The sequence below is a fragment of the Puntigrus tetrazona genome, chromosome 16 (assembly GCF_018831695.1).
Source record: "Puntigrus tetrazona isolate hp1 chromosome 16, ASM1883169v1, whole genome shotgun sequence".
NCBI lineage: Eukaryota > Metazoa > Chordata > Actinopteri > Cypriniformes > Cyprinidae > Puntigrus > Puntigrus tetrazona.
Window position 1 is genome coordinate 16,184,895 of NC_056714.1, and position 12,014 is coordinate 16,196,908.

Here is a 12,014-nt window from a genome sequence, read left to right on the forward strand (position 1 = left end):
GTTTTGTGTTGTGTTGCATTACTTTCTGTTTTGTTTGTTTTTTTTGTTTGTACCGTTTTGTTTTCTCAGGAACCCAACTTAATTTTCTTGTGATCTCAACATAAGGTTTCTCCTGATCTTCATTTAAGTTTTGCATGACAAAAGTAATGCTCATCATTTCTCTGGTCAACTGCAAAACATTTAATCAACATCTGTCGAACATCAGTCGTTATCACAGTCCCTCGAGCTGGCTTGAAGCGAAATTGACCAAGTGTTCAGACATTCAGATCACTTATTATTTCACAGTAACAGTAAAGTTGTAGCTGCCTTCCTAAGTGTATGACACGGATGTGAAGTGGTCTGTCCCTGACAGACATATTCTGTCTATCTGAGCTTAAGTGGGTCCCTGATGAATGTGAAATTGGACTCGCTCAACTATGATGCAGCATTATATATATATTGCACTTAGAAATGGCTTTTGTCACTTCCAGATCGAGAAATACAAGAAAAATTATTTTCAAGCTGAAATTTTGAGAAAACAACTTTTATGTCAAGATCAATGAAGTTGTTGAAAGCTGTGGAGAAATAGCATCAAGCCTTAGGGATTCAGATGTATAAATGCTGAAGATAAAATGAATTTCAGAAAGATTTTTGAATTATTTATAACCCAAAATCCTGCTTCTTAGTAAGAACTGCTAAGCCAGCTTACAGTAGCATATTTCATAATCTATTACAGTGAGATTTATTCTTATGTACTGGTATTTGTTGCTGTTATACACCACGATGTACGCTTAGCTGCTCTCAGAGTGACCTTTCCTATGAGTGAATGGTGAATAATTGAAAAGCAACAAAAAACAAAATGTTCCGCTTTCAAGAAACACCGTCTGCCATTTTTACACACAGCATTACTTATTAGAAAATTATATTCCAGTGCGCACAGTGACATTTGCCTCCCCTTTACTGTCTGCTAATACATTCGGTACAGAAGAGAGGGCTAATAGACACTATGTAGGACCCATTTGTGAGTGTTCATCAGAATTTCCTCCTCTTCTGCCAGAGCGTCCTATGGGCTCGCAGAGCAGCATACGGTTAGCTTTACCCTATCCCTACTATCCTGCAGCAGGCCTATAGCAACACATGATGTCATCTCTCCTCCACCCAACCCCCCTCTCTCTCCACACAGTCAAATCCAGTGGAGTGTGCAAGTACCACATACATGGGACTGTGCAATTTTTGTAAACATGAACTGCGTCTGCATGTGGTGGACCATTTGTATAGCTGTTGTGGTTTCTGTCAAGAACTTTGGTTTTGCAGACAAATTAATCGCCCTCCCATCCCCCATCGCATGCAGATGGAACAATCATACTACATGGCCCAGGTCACGTGCGTGAGCTCCTAAAGAACGATAGAACAGCTCCACTGAGCCCCTAGTGGAAGAATGTGGTCACTCTAAAGGTTGTTGTGGTGCATCACATTTGAGGAAGTTATGTTTGCTGCTTCTTGAAAACTACACCCTCAGCCCTTGACTTTAAATCAGTGAAAAGAAAGCAAACACCAGACTCTTGTTGCAGCAATGCAGAACCAGCGTTTACTGCAGCTCAGACAAGATCATTATTGGGATTTTTGTGGAATGCAAAATTTCTTTAGATAAAAGTGTCAAATATTCAATTTATACACTTTAATCTACCTATGTGATAACCATGCTTTACATTTTGAAATTAAAACATATACATATATATATATATATATATATATATATATATATATATATATATATATATATATATATATATATTCTCTTATTACATTGTTAATATTACAATTATTCTTCAAAATTTTTTACATCAAAATATATATTTTATTAAAACAGTTCAAGTCGCAGAAACATGAAAAAAGCATAAAACAGGAAATTATGTCATAAAGTGGACCCTCAAAAATATTTCAACATCATTAAATATTTTTAAAGATCAGATAAATTAACAAAATTTTGTTCAGGTTGGACAATCTGGTGAGCTTCACAAAAATGATGTTTATTAATTATTAAATGAACAATAGTCAATAAACCTTCTCAGAAATGGTCTGAAGATTTTTAACTATATGAAACCAACATGAATACAAAGAATACCTGAATTATACTAAGAAACAAATATAAAATGATGCACAACATCTTGTGTGTTGAATTTACTTTATATGGGTATTTGACCAATAACATATTGGACTGTGTCCTATAGTGTGACATAACAAAAAGTTATAGTTTATAGTTAGAGTCATGAATAGTGTGAGTGTTTTTTTTTTTTTACATTGTCACACCATTGGACACCCTGATACATCAACTATCCATATTCAGTTTTCTAGAGCGCAAATAAATGAAATAACTAAAGTAATTTCTATCATCCCTCAGCCGTCCAAAATGAATGGAACATCAGGAGCATCCACTGTCAATTCTAGGAAGACGAGAGAACCCCGTAGTCCCCCGACCAAAGCTGTGAAATACCCCAAGGGCCACGTGACTTACACCAAAGCCAGACTGCTCAAAGAGGCCAAGCTCAGCCTGAGCACACACACACGCCACACCCACACACACCCTCAGCACTCCAACTCAGGAAAAGCCCAAACCAGCCACGCCAAGATGCAAAAACAGGTGCTATCACCAGCAACTGCTGGGAGGCTGTGTGGGACGGACACTTTCCCACCCAGGAGAAACGGACTGAGACAGTCAAAGAGGCAGTTGGAGTTAGCCGGGGATAGTCTGACCGGAACAGAGGTCGAGGTCAAGAGGGTCAAAGTGCAAGTGGTTCCCTTAGGGACACGGAGTAGGAAAGCAGCTCAGGAGACCCCGGTGAGATCACAAGTGGCAGGATCGCAACGGCCCAAACGGGCTTCGGCGGGGAAGCTCATGTTCACCAAACAGATGCACTGTAAAGCCACCGTTCTGGCCAAGAACAGCCCCACTACCTCAACACGAGACATTTTGAAGCCAGCCAACTCCCCCAAAATATCAGAGACCCCAAAACAAGCAATTCTCTAAAGCAAGGCAATCCTTCTAATACGACTGAGCCCGTCAACCAAGCTGAGCCTAAAGAACGCGGCCGGCGCAGCGCGGAGGTCACGGAGGTTCCCGTTTTCTATCCCAGCACACGCGACTTTCACGACCCGATGACTTACATGGAGGTTGTGCGGGGGCAAGCCGAGGCGTATGGGTTGTACCGGGTTGTTCCGCCAGCGGATTGGCGTCCTGAGTGTAAGCTTAAAGAGGAGATGCGCTTTGTCTCGTACGTGCAGCATGTGCACAAGCTGGGCAGACGCTGGGGCCCGAATGTACAGCAACTGGCCTGCATCAGGAGACACCTGCGCACACAGGGCATTAACATGGAAGAGCCTCCACTTATAGGTAAGAAGGGCTGGACAGTGAGCGTAATAGACAATCAGAGACAGCGCTGGGGGGTAACTAATTAGTAGAAATGCTGCTAACTTAGTCTTTATTTTGATAGGTGATAGAGAGAGAGAGAGAAGGATCAGAAGTGGTCCACGAGCTGGGATTCAAACTTGAGCTGCTTAAAGCGTAACAGTACTATATGTGGAATAATACTATATATTATTCATTGTGGTGAAATAATTTTTCTTAAACACTATCCATAACACTACACAACACTATCCTATTTCTTAAACACTCTCTCACAATAAGCATGGAAACGTCAGGTTCATTGTGATGAATCAGTTCATCCTTAATGGTCCTTGCTATCAGATGTTTTAAAGTAAGATTCATGCTAGTAAATCGGTTTGGCATAAACACTCCCCTCTTTTTATGTAGCATTAGACAGCCTGATTAATTCCATTCAAATGGGTTCATTTGGATGCATCACTTTATAACACAATATTTAATTAATTGCTTCTATTCAAAAATGTCAAAAGTAAAAAAATAGGTTGTGTTCATTTAAATGTTTTTACTTGTATTTTGTATGAATTTATCAGTTAAATGTTGTGACCCAACTCTTATTCTTTTCAAAAAATAATTGTTTTAGCATCATGTTTAATTTGAATTCAAAAATGTTAATCAATGTTAAGACGGTTATAATCTTTATTACTACCTTGACTACAACAGCAGAAGTTACAGTTTCAAAAGAGCTTTCTTAATATAATTATATTCATACCCATTTCATCAAATTCTCTTTTAAATCCAGGCTATGTTGTCTTTAGTTGAAGTAAATTAGATTGACGTGTTAGCTCAGACAAAAAGTGGTGTGATTTTGTATTAATATTCAAATCAGTATTCTATCTTCACTTGTAATCTACCAGCTATAAGTGCAGATCTATTGGTCATTCTGCCACTGACCTGTTCAGTTTAGGACAGATTAGCGAGCTCATGCTAGCAAAGGCAGCTTCCTTTGACGAGATTACTCAGTGCATCTAGAGCCAAGACAGATAGACGGCTCAGTCTGGTCTCTTGTTGACTGAATGAGGAAAATCATCTTGGCCATGCCAGACAGAGCTGCTGCCTTCTTGCCAACCTCAAATCCTTCTTTAGTTTCAATGTGCCACTCAAACAGTGACATTGCTGGCACTAATGCGAGCCGTTTGAAAGCCTGTGACTAATGGGGTATGTGCGCACACATTTAGAGATAAAAGTGAAGCGAAATTAAAGAAGCAGCCATTTGCAAACAGCCAGCGTGGTGATTCATTTGTATCCTTTTTGCTTCCTTTCAGGCGGCTGTGAACTGGACCTGGCCAGATTCTTCCAGATCCTCAATGAAATGGGGGGCATGCAGCAGGTGACAGACCTGAAGACGTGGGGCCGTCTCGCCGATCTGCTGGGCATCCCACGCTCGGCTCAAGACCGGCTGGCCAAGCTCCAGGAGGCGTGTGCCAGTACCTGCTCTCCTACGACTCCTGTCCCGGCCCAGAGGCCCAGCTGGAGAAGGAAGTGCTGGCAGAGAAAGAGGCCCTGGAGAGAAGAAGTGGGCCCCTAGAGGGCCAGGGAGACATATCCCAGCATGCCGCTCTGCTGCTTCCACGCTGCGAGCCCAAAAATGGACTGGTGAACGGAGCGTTGCACCGGAGCGGGCTCGCAGCACCTCAGAGAGCTGGACCCCACGGCGAAGACCACCCGGCCGAGAAGACTAGAGAAGAGAGGGAGGATGAAGGGGTCATAAATGAACATCACAAGTGCATACACAGGGTATGTTTGCTCTACTTTCAGGATACATAATTATATTTATGAACACTTCTTTTAAGGGGTGGCAGATTAAGTGATTTCACAATTCTATTTTTAGTTATTGTGTAATGTTGCTGTTTGAGTATAAACAGTGTCTGAAAAAGTTACGAGGAGATATAGTCTTTTCAAATTCTGGCAGCTTAATGCCTACAAAAATGGCTTGTAGGGACTACAACGAGCTACTTCCCGGGTTGGTGACATCACTGTTCCTGAAATTTATATAAACCCCGCCCCCGGAAACACTCAACAAAGGCAAAAAGCATGCTATGAAGCACTGTCAAGAGCACGCCAAACCAACAGGTGGTGATATAACCACCATAAATCCATGTTTAAACAGGATAAAATGTATATTTCAAGCTAACATACGTAGCTGCATTTACAAATAACAGTGTATCTAAAGGTATAAGACTATAACAAACAAAACATATTCTAAAACGTCCTGTAATGTTCTGTGCAATAATATTCTCTGGGACTCAATGGTGACGAGGCATTAACACAAGTTAGACTGCACCATCAAGCCTAGAAAAAAGCATTCAACCACCCCTTTAATCATTTTTCTGTCTTTGCCAGGGAAAGTCGTTCTCGCTGACGACGTTCTACAGGGCAGCCAGAAACACTATGAACATGTGCTTCAGCAAAGAGCCAGACACCGCTGAAGTTGAGGTACATCTTCATGTTGACAAGCTGTTTTCATCATGTTTTCTTTGATGCGCAGGAATAAGTGATGTTGTTTTTAGTCATGCTCACTGTCACGTCTTTTTTAACTGTTGCTGCAGAGGGAGTACTGGAGACTGGTTGATGAAAAGGAATGCCATGTTGCTGTGCACTGTGGGAGGGTTGACACAAAGACTCATGGGAGTGGATTTCCTGTGGGAAAGTCTGAGCCATTTTCAAAGTTAGTGTTTTGAAAAACTTTTTACATTAAAGGGATAGTTTGCCCAAAAGTGAAGATTTTGATACTGTCATCATTTTGTCTAACCTCCTTTGTTTCCAAACCTGTATGAGTCTCTTTATTCTGATAAACACAAAAGAAAATATTTTGAAAATTTAGTTGGTAACCAGATAGCTGAACGGTAACCATCGACATCTATAGTATATTTCCTTACTATGGAAGTCAGAGGCTGCCATCAACTGTTTGGTGAGCAAAATATCTTCTTTTGTGTTCAACAGCTAAAAGAAACTCATACAGGTTTGGAACGATTTGATGGGAATTGCATAATGACAGAATAAAAATTTTTGGGTAAACTATCTTTATAGTTTGTATAGATTAACATCATTTAATGCATCAATTCAAATTTTTATAAATATTATAGTTAATAGAAATATATTATGTATATTTATATATAAGCGTTAAATATTATTGAGTTTATTTGCAGACAACCCAGTTTTTGTACATTTTCAAAAATCATATTTTTAAGTATGTTATTATGTTTTTTAAAGTTGTCAATTAAGATTAATTGGAATGCACAATGAAAAACATGATTTTTGAGAATTGTTAAAAATGGAGTTATCTGTTTTTGCAAATTAACTATATATATATATATTAACAAATGACACCAGTAAAAAACAGATGCTATCATTTAAAGATATATTAGGTGAATTTAGGCATTTCGATGTACATTATGAAAAATGATTATTCATTTTACGTGTGCGTGAAAGATTTCCGCACACAGATTTCGCAACGGTTCAAGTTGGTCACGCAGATACACCACGCTGACCAACAAGAAGCTGCTTGCGTTGACTGTGACTCCCGTGTGAGCTGTTTCATACATCACTTTACTGTTGACAACAGACAATGGAGCCTTTTTTGCCTCTGGAATTTCTCGAACGTGACTTAAGAGTGTTTTTAAAGATTAGCTTAAAAACATAGGAAATGAGCAGAAAATCCCGTGTTGGCTGATGTATTGCTCAACTATTGTAAGATGTGTATCTGTAAATGAACCTTATTACTGAGAATTAAAAATTCTGTACAATACCTATTATGGTGCTTTAACGATGTATAAAACCTTTACCCGTAGAAGATAAACAAAATGTGCATAAAATATTGACAGACTCTGCAAACTCTAATTGGTTTGTTTTGTTCCAAAGGCATGGATGGAATCTTACTGTCCTTCCCAATAACTCAGGATCCATCTTACGTCATCTTGGTGCTGTGCCAGGTAATGTTTTCTGAAAAACAAAACTTGAATGCATATAGTAAAACATTTTGACCACCAAGATATTATATTCCCGTTCCCATGCTAGATCCTTTAGAATGATGTTTATATTTAATCTGCCTGCGAAGTTGCTCGAATCTGCAGCATCAAGTGTTCAGTACATCTGTTTGTGTTTGCCCTGAAGGAGTGACCATCCCCTGGCTGAACATAGGCATGGTCTTTTCTACCTCATGCTGGTGTCGGGACCAGAACAGCCTTCCGTATATAGATTACCTACACACTGGTGCTGACTGCGTTTGGTGAGAGTTTTAAAGAGTTTGGTAAGTTCTTTAAATCAAACCCAATTGGTTTGTTGCCTAACAAATGTGTCTCTCTCATCCTCAGGTACTGTATTCCAGCTGAAGAGAAATCAAAACTTGACAAAGTAGTACACACACTGCTACAGGCGAGGCGGCACTCCAGGGCTGGAGATGCTAGAGAGGAACATTATGGTGAGAGAGAAAAGCTGACTTTTCTCTTAAAGGGACAGCTCACATAAAAATAAACATTTGATTTTAATTTACTCTCATGTTATTCTTTCACTCTCTTTTCTTATGGTGACCGGGTAGGGATATGTTTGTTTCGCTCAATTTTGTTGTGGCCACAGCATATTAACTTGTGGGAACTTAATAATATGTCACGACCACGAGATCATTTTGTTGCAGTAACAACATCCTTATGTCGTGGCTACGTGATGTAATGCTATTTTGTTTTACAACATTTATTTTTATTTTACGTAACATTTATTCATGATAAATTCACGCAATACAGTCTGGTAGCCTTGGCCTATAGTTAATATAATAATTTATTAATGTAAACATTTCTATGATAATATCACTTAAAATAAAATAATGCTAAATTCATCCATGATAATTCCGGGTCACTAAGGTCACTCATAAAACCACAAGATATGAACCGAAACGGAACAGAGACATAATTTCTATGTTTGTGTTCAACAGAAAACAAAGAGCAAATGTGGCCATTTCTGGTGACTGGCCCTTTAAATGTACTGTCTTTCTGTAATGAAAATGCTTTGATGTAATGTTTTCATTTGACTTTTATCTCTTCATCCTCATGACAGATTTCTCCAGAGGTGCTCCGTCGAAAGGGGGTGAAAGTGTACCGGACTGTGCAACAGAGTGGGCAGTTCATGGTATGTTTCCCAGGGACCTTTGTGTCTAAGGTGTGTTGTGGCTACAGTGTCTCAGAGACAGTGCACTTCGCCAACCCCCAGTGGATGAAACTGGGCTACGAGGCAGCTAAGGTGAGAGACTCGCCGCGCGGACGGACAAAGCCAGCTGGAACTTGGCTTGGTTCAGCTCAAAAAGAGCTGTATTTTTGGCCTGAGGTTTTGCCTGTTTTCTGTGGGTGTACGGTGCATTCACACATGCGTGTCGTGTTTTCTTTGCAGGACCTTAAACGCGGCGTCGTATAGAGGAGCCTTTCTCCACGGAGAAACTGCTCTACCAGATCACTACATGTGAGCGGGACAACAAGCAGCTCATGAATGCAGTCTCCAGTCTCATCAGAGATCTCAGGTCTGTCCGAAACACATCCCCGAGGCCTGCTTCGACTCGTTTATTGAGCTTCGGTGGCCAGAAGCACAGATGAGCACGCTCGCGGGTGAAATTTCTGTTCCATTACCGTTTCAGGGATGCAGAGATTAGCGAGCGCGAGGGATCTGTTCGAGGCGGGCTCCGTCTGTCCGCACGCCTTCACGGCACACACTGCGAGGCTCAAGCTGACAAGAAGAAGCAGCAGCGCTTGAGATTTACAGAAGACACGGCTGACAGACGCTGCCAAGTGTGTCAGCATCTGTGTTACCTCTCCATGGTAAATATTACACATCGTGTGCTGTCTTAAGTTATGAATAAAGTTCCCCATCCTAATTGGTCTAGCTGTGCTATAATATGTCGTGTTAGCGTACATACTGTACTCTCCTTGTCTTGTTTTTAACAGGTTGTTCATGAGAGTGACAATGTGGTTTTCTGTCTGGAATGCGCTCTGCGATACATCCAGAAGCGCAGGTCCCCCCGAGGCCTCAAGATGATGTTTCGTTACCGAGGTACATAGAAATACATAGGAATTAAAATCAAATTAAGGCTAAATTTTTTCATTTTAAAATCAATTATTGTAAATCATTTTTGTTTAGTTATACACTGCCACTAAAACGTTTGGAGTTTTTGTTTTTGAAGAAAATCTCATACGCTCATCAGGCCTGCATTTATTTGATTAAAAATGCAGTAAAAGCAGTAATATTGTGAAATACTATTACTAAAATAGCTGTTTCTATCTAAAATAGCTGTTTTCTATTTTATTCCAATTTTTCCAATTGTAAATAATAGCATGTAGCAGAATCATTGAAAAGCACATGAAAATTGTAAAATAATGTAAATGCACTAAAAATGTAAAACTGCGCGGGTGTTTTGCCACTCCAAATCTATTTTTTAAAACCGATCCTTTAGTCACACCCGAAGATCAAATGGAGCTCCGAGCACGGTGTATTGTACGATGTTGTATTAATTGATAATTAATAAACAGCGGTTTGCTGTATAATTCACATTATGAATAAAATATTACTTCGAAGTAGAGATGTCGCTCTAAATACGTAAGCTATTTTTGCGCAGGAGCAGATCAACGGTCTGGTGAGTCGAGTGTGCGGGAGAGCGCTGGAGAAGGGCGGCGTGAAGCAGAGAGCCGTCGGCCCCAGCAAGACACCAGCAAAACGAAGCCCCAGAAACTCTCTCTCCAGCACCACCTCAAAGAACACCGGCCGCTCCTAACCAGACCAGAGCGTCAGCGACATTCCTCCGGGTCTCCTTTTATATCAGGTGTTCCTAATACTTGTGTACAAACACTCTTCAATACTCTTTGTACCTAGTGTATAAATATATCAATACAACAAGCTGTTATATTGCACTTTTGTATTACAGATACGTGTAGTTACTGGCTGGTTAGTCCAATATATTGAATGTACGGAGGTTAAATGTTACATCGCATTTCACGTCAAATATAAGGGGGCGAATACACAATTGTTTGGGGCACCTGACGTAAGGCTATTGGGTCTCATCCAACAAGCACGAAACCTTTTGCACTAGTATTGAGATTGGTTTTTAGATGAGTATTTTCGGGTTGTTTTAGCATTAAATCGAGTATAGATATGCGTATACATAGATATAAATATATCCTATACTATTCCTATCATTTGTGTTTAACTGGTGCTGTAGTGACACTTTTCTCCATCACCCTTACGGCCTGTTTGTCTCTTGGGCTCACGTTTATGACGTCTTAAAGCTGTCAGGTACAAGAAGGAACGTGCGAGAGTACAGCCCACACGTCTAACATTACATGTATCGAGGTTACTGGCATTTTGGATCTTCAGCTACAAAAAATAAAAAAATTGAGATAGATGAGATGCACGTCAAGGAGCCCGTGATCTCAAGGCCTTGTGTGAGTACACTAGGAACTCCCCTCTTTTAAAAGCACATTTTGAGGCCTTTTAATAAAAAATCTTTGGAGCGCAAATAACACGTTTGATGCTGAGGGCAGTTTGTACTTGTTTTTAAAGATACGCTATTTCAATTGTAAATGCACTTTCCCTTTTATCCCACAAACTTTTGTCCCCTCGACTTTATATTTGTAATTGGTTAGCAGTGTTTCTTGAAAATGCTCCACCTGTTAAGAATTAAATCTTTACATATTCTTTCATTTTCATAGAATGTTATTGCAAAATACTGATATTTATCAACAAAAAAAGAAGCCCCAAATATGTTTCTATGCCAGTAAATGTTAAATTTGAGCCTTTGAGTTCGGGTCTCTAGGGGTTTGGATGAGAAGGTCGAGATGAAGAAAAAGCCTTACTTCTACATTGGTTTCTTCATCGATATAAATTAGATGTTAACAGGGTTGCTACAAAAACATACAAAAATTAAGTGCTGCTTAAATCACTGAGAAGTATGTGATAGTGGTGATCCCTAGTTTTTTAGCTTTACTTTTTTTATTCGAAAGGAAAAGTCTTTTACCCAAAAGTAAACTATTGCGTAGGCCTAGCTACCCATTGCACTGACTGTATCAAAGTCCTGTAATCAAACATGGTAGTCGCCCCTTTCCAAATGACTGACTTGTATTTAAGGTTTAAAAAAACTGAACAGTGTTTCCAAAATGTGGTTGTATACTTTTTATGGCCTTAAAATGTTTTTTTTTTCTTTTGTTATCCTTTTCACCCTATTTTATACAGTAATACTCCTGATCCTTGTACTGTTTATTTATATGCACTGTTATTCAGTCCTCCAGTCCAGTGGAGATCTTTTTGGTTACTTTTTTTTTTTTTTACTTTTTAGGTTTGTATATTTTTTTTTTTGTTTTAATAAATAAATCACTTGTCAATCCTTCCAAAACTTTACTGGCCTCATGTTTTATTTTTTTTTTTGATGCTACAGACAATAACTGGTAAAATGGCATAATTATTTTTGTATATTATTTTGTATTAAATATAATACGTAAAACGCTACAAATCTAAAAATTAATTCAAATTAATCATTTGAAAAGCTTTAAATAAATTTAGGAATCACAACATTATAATGTACAGTATGAAAAATAAAACAAGTGTTAATAGTGTTTAAAGATTT

At 39.3% G+C, this 12,014-nt stretch overlaps 1 pseudogene; it reads left to right on the plus strand.

The window, feature by feature from the left end:
- Positions 1-11,783, plus strand: part of LOC122359926 — a 39,035-nt pseudogene extending 27,252 nt beyond the window's left edge.
- The last annotated feature ends 231 nt before the right edge of the window (positions 11,784-12,014 follow it).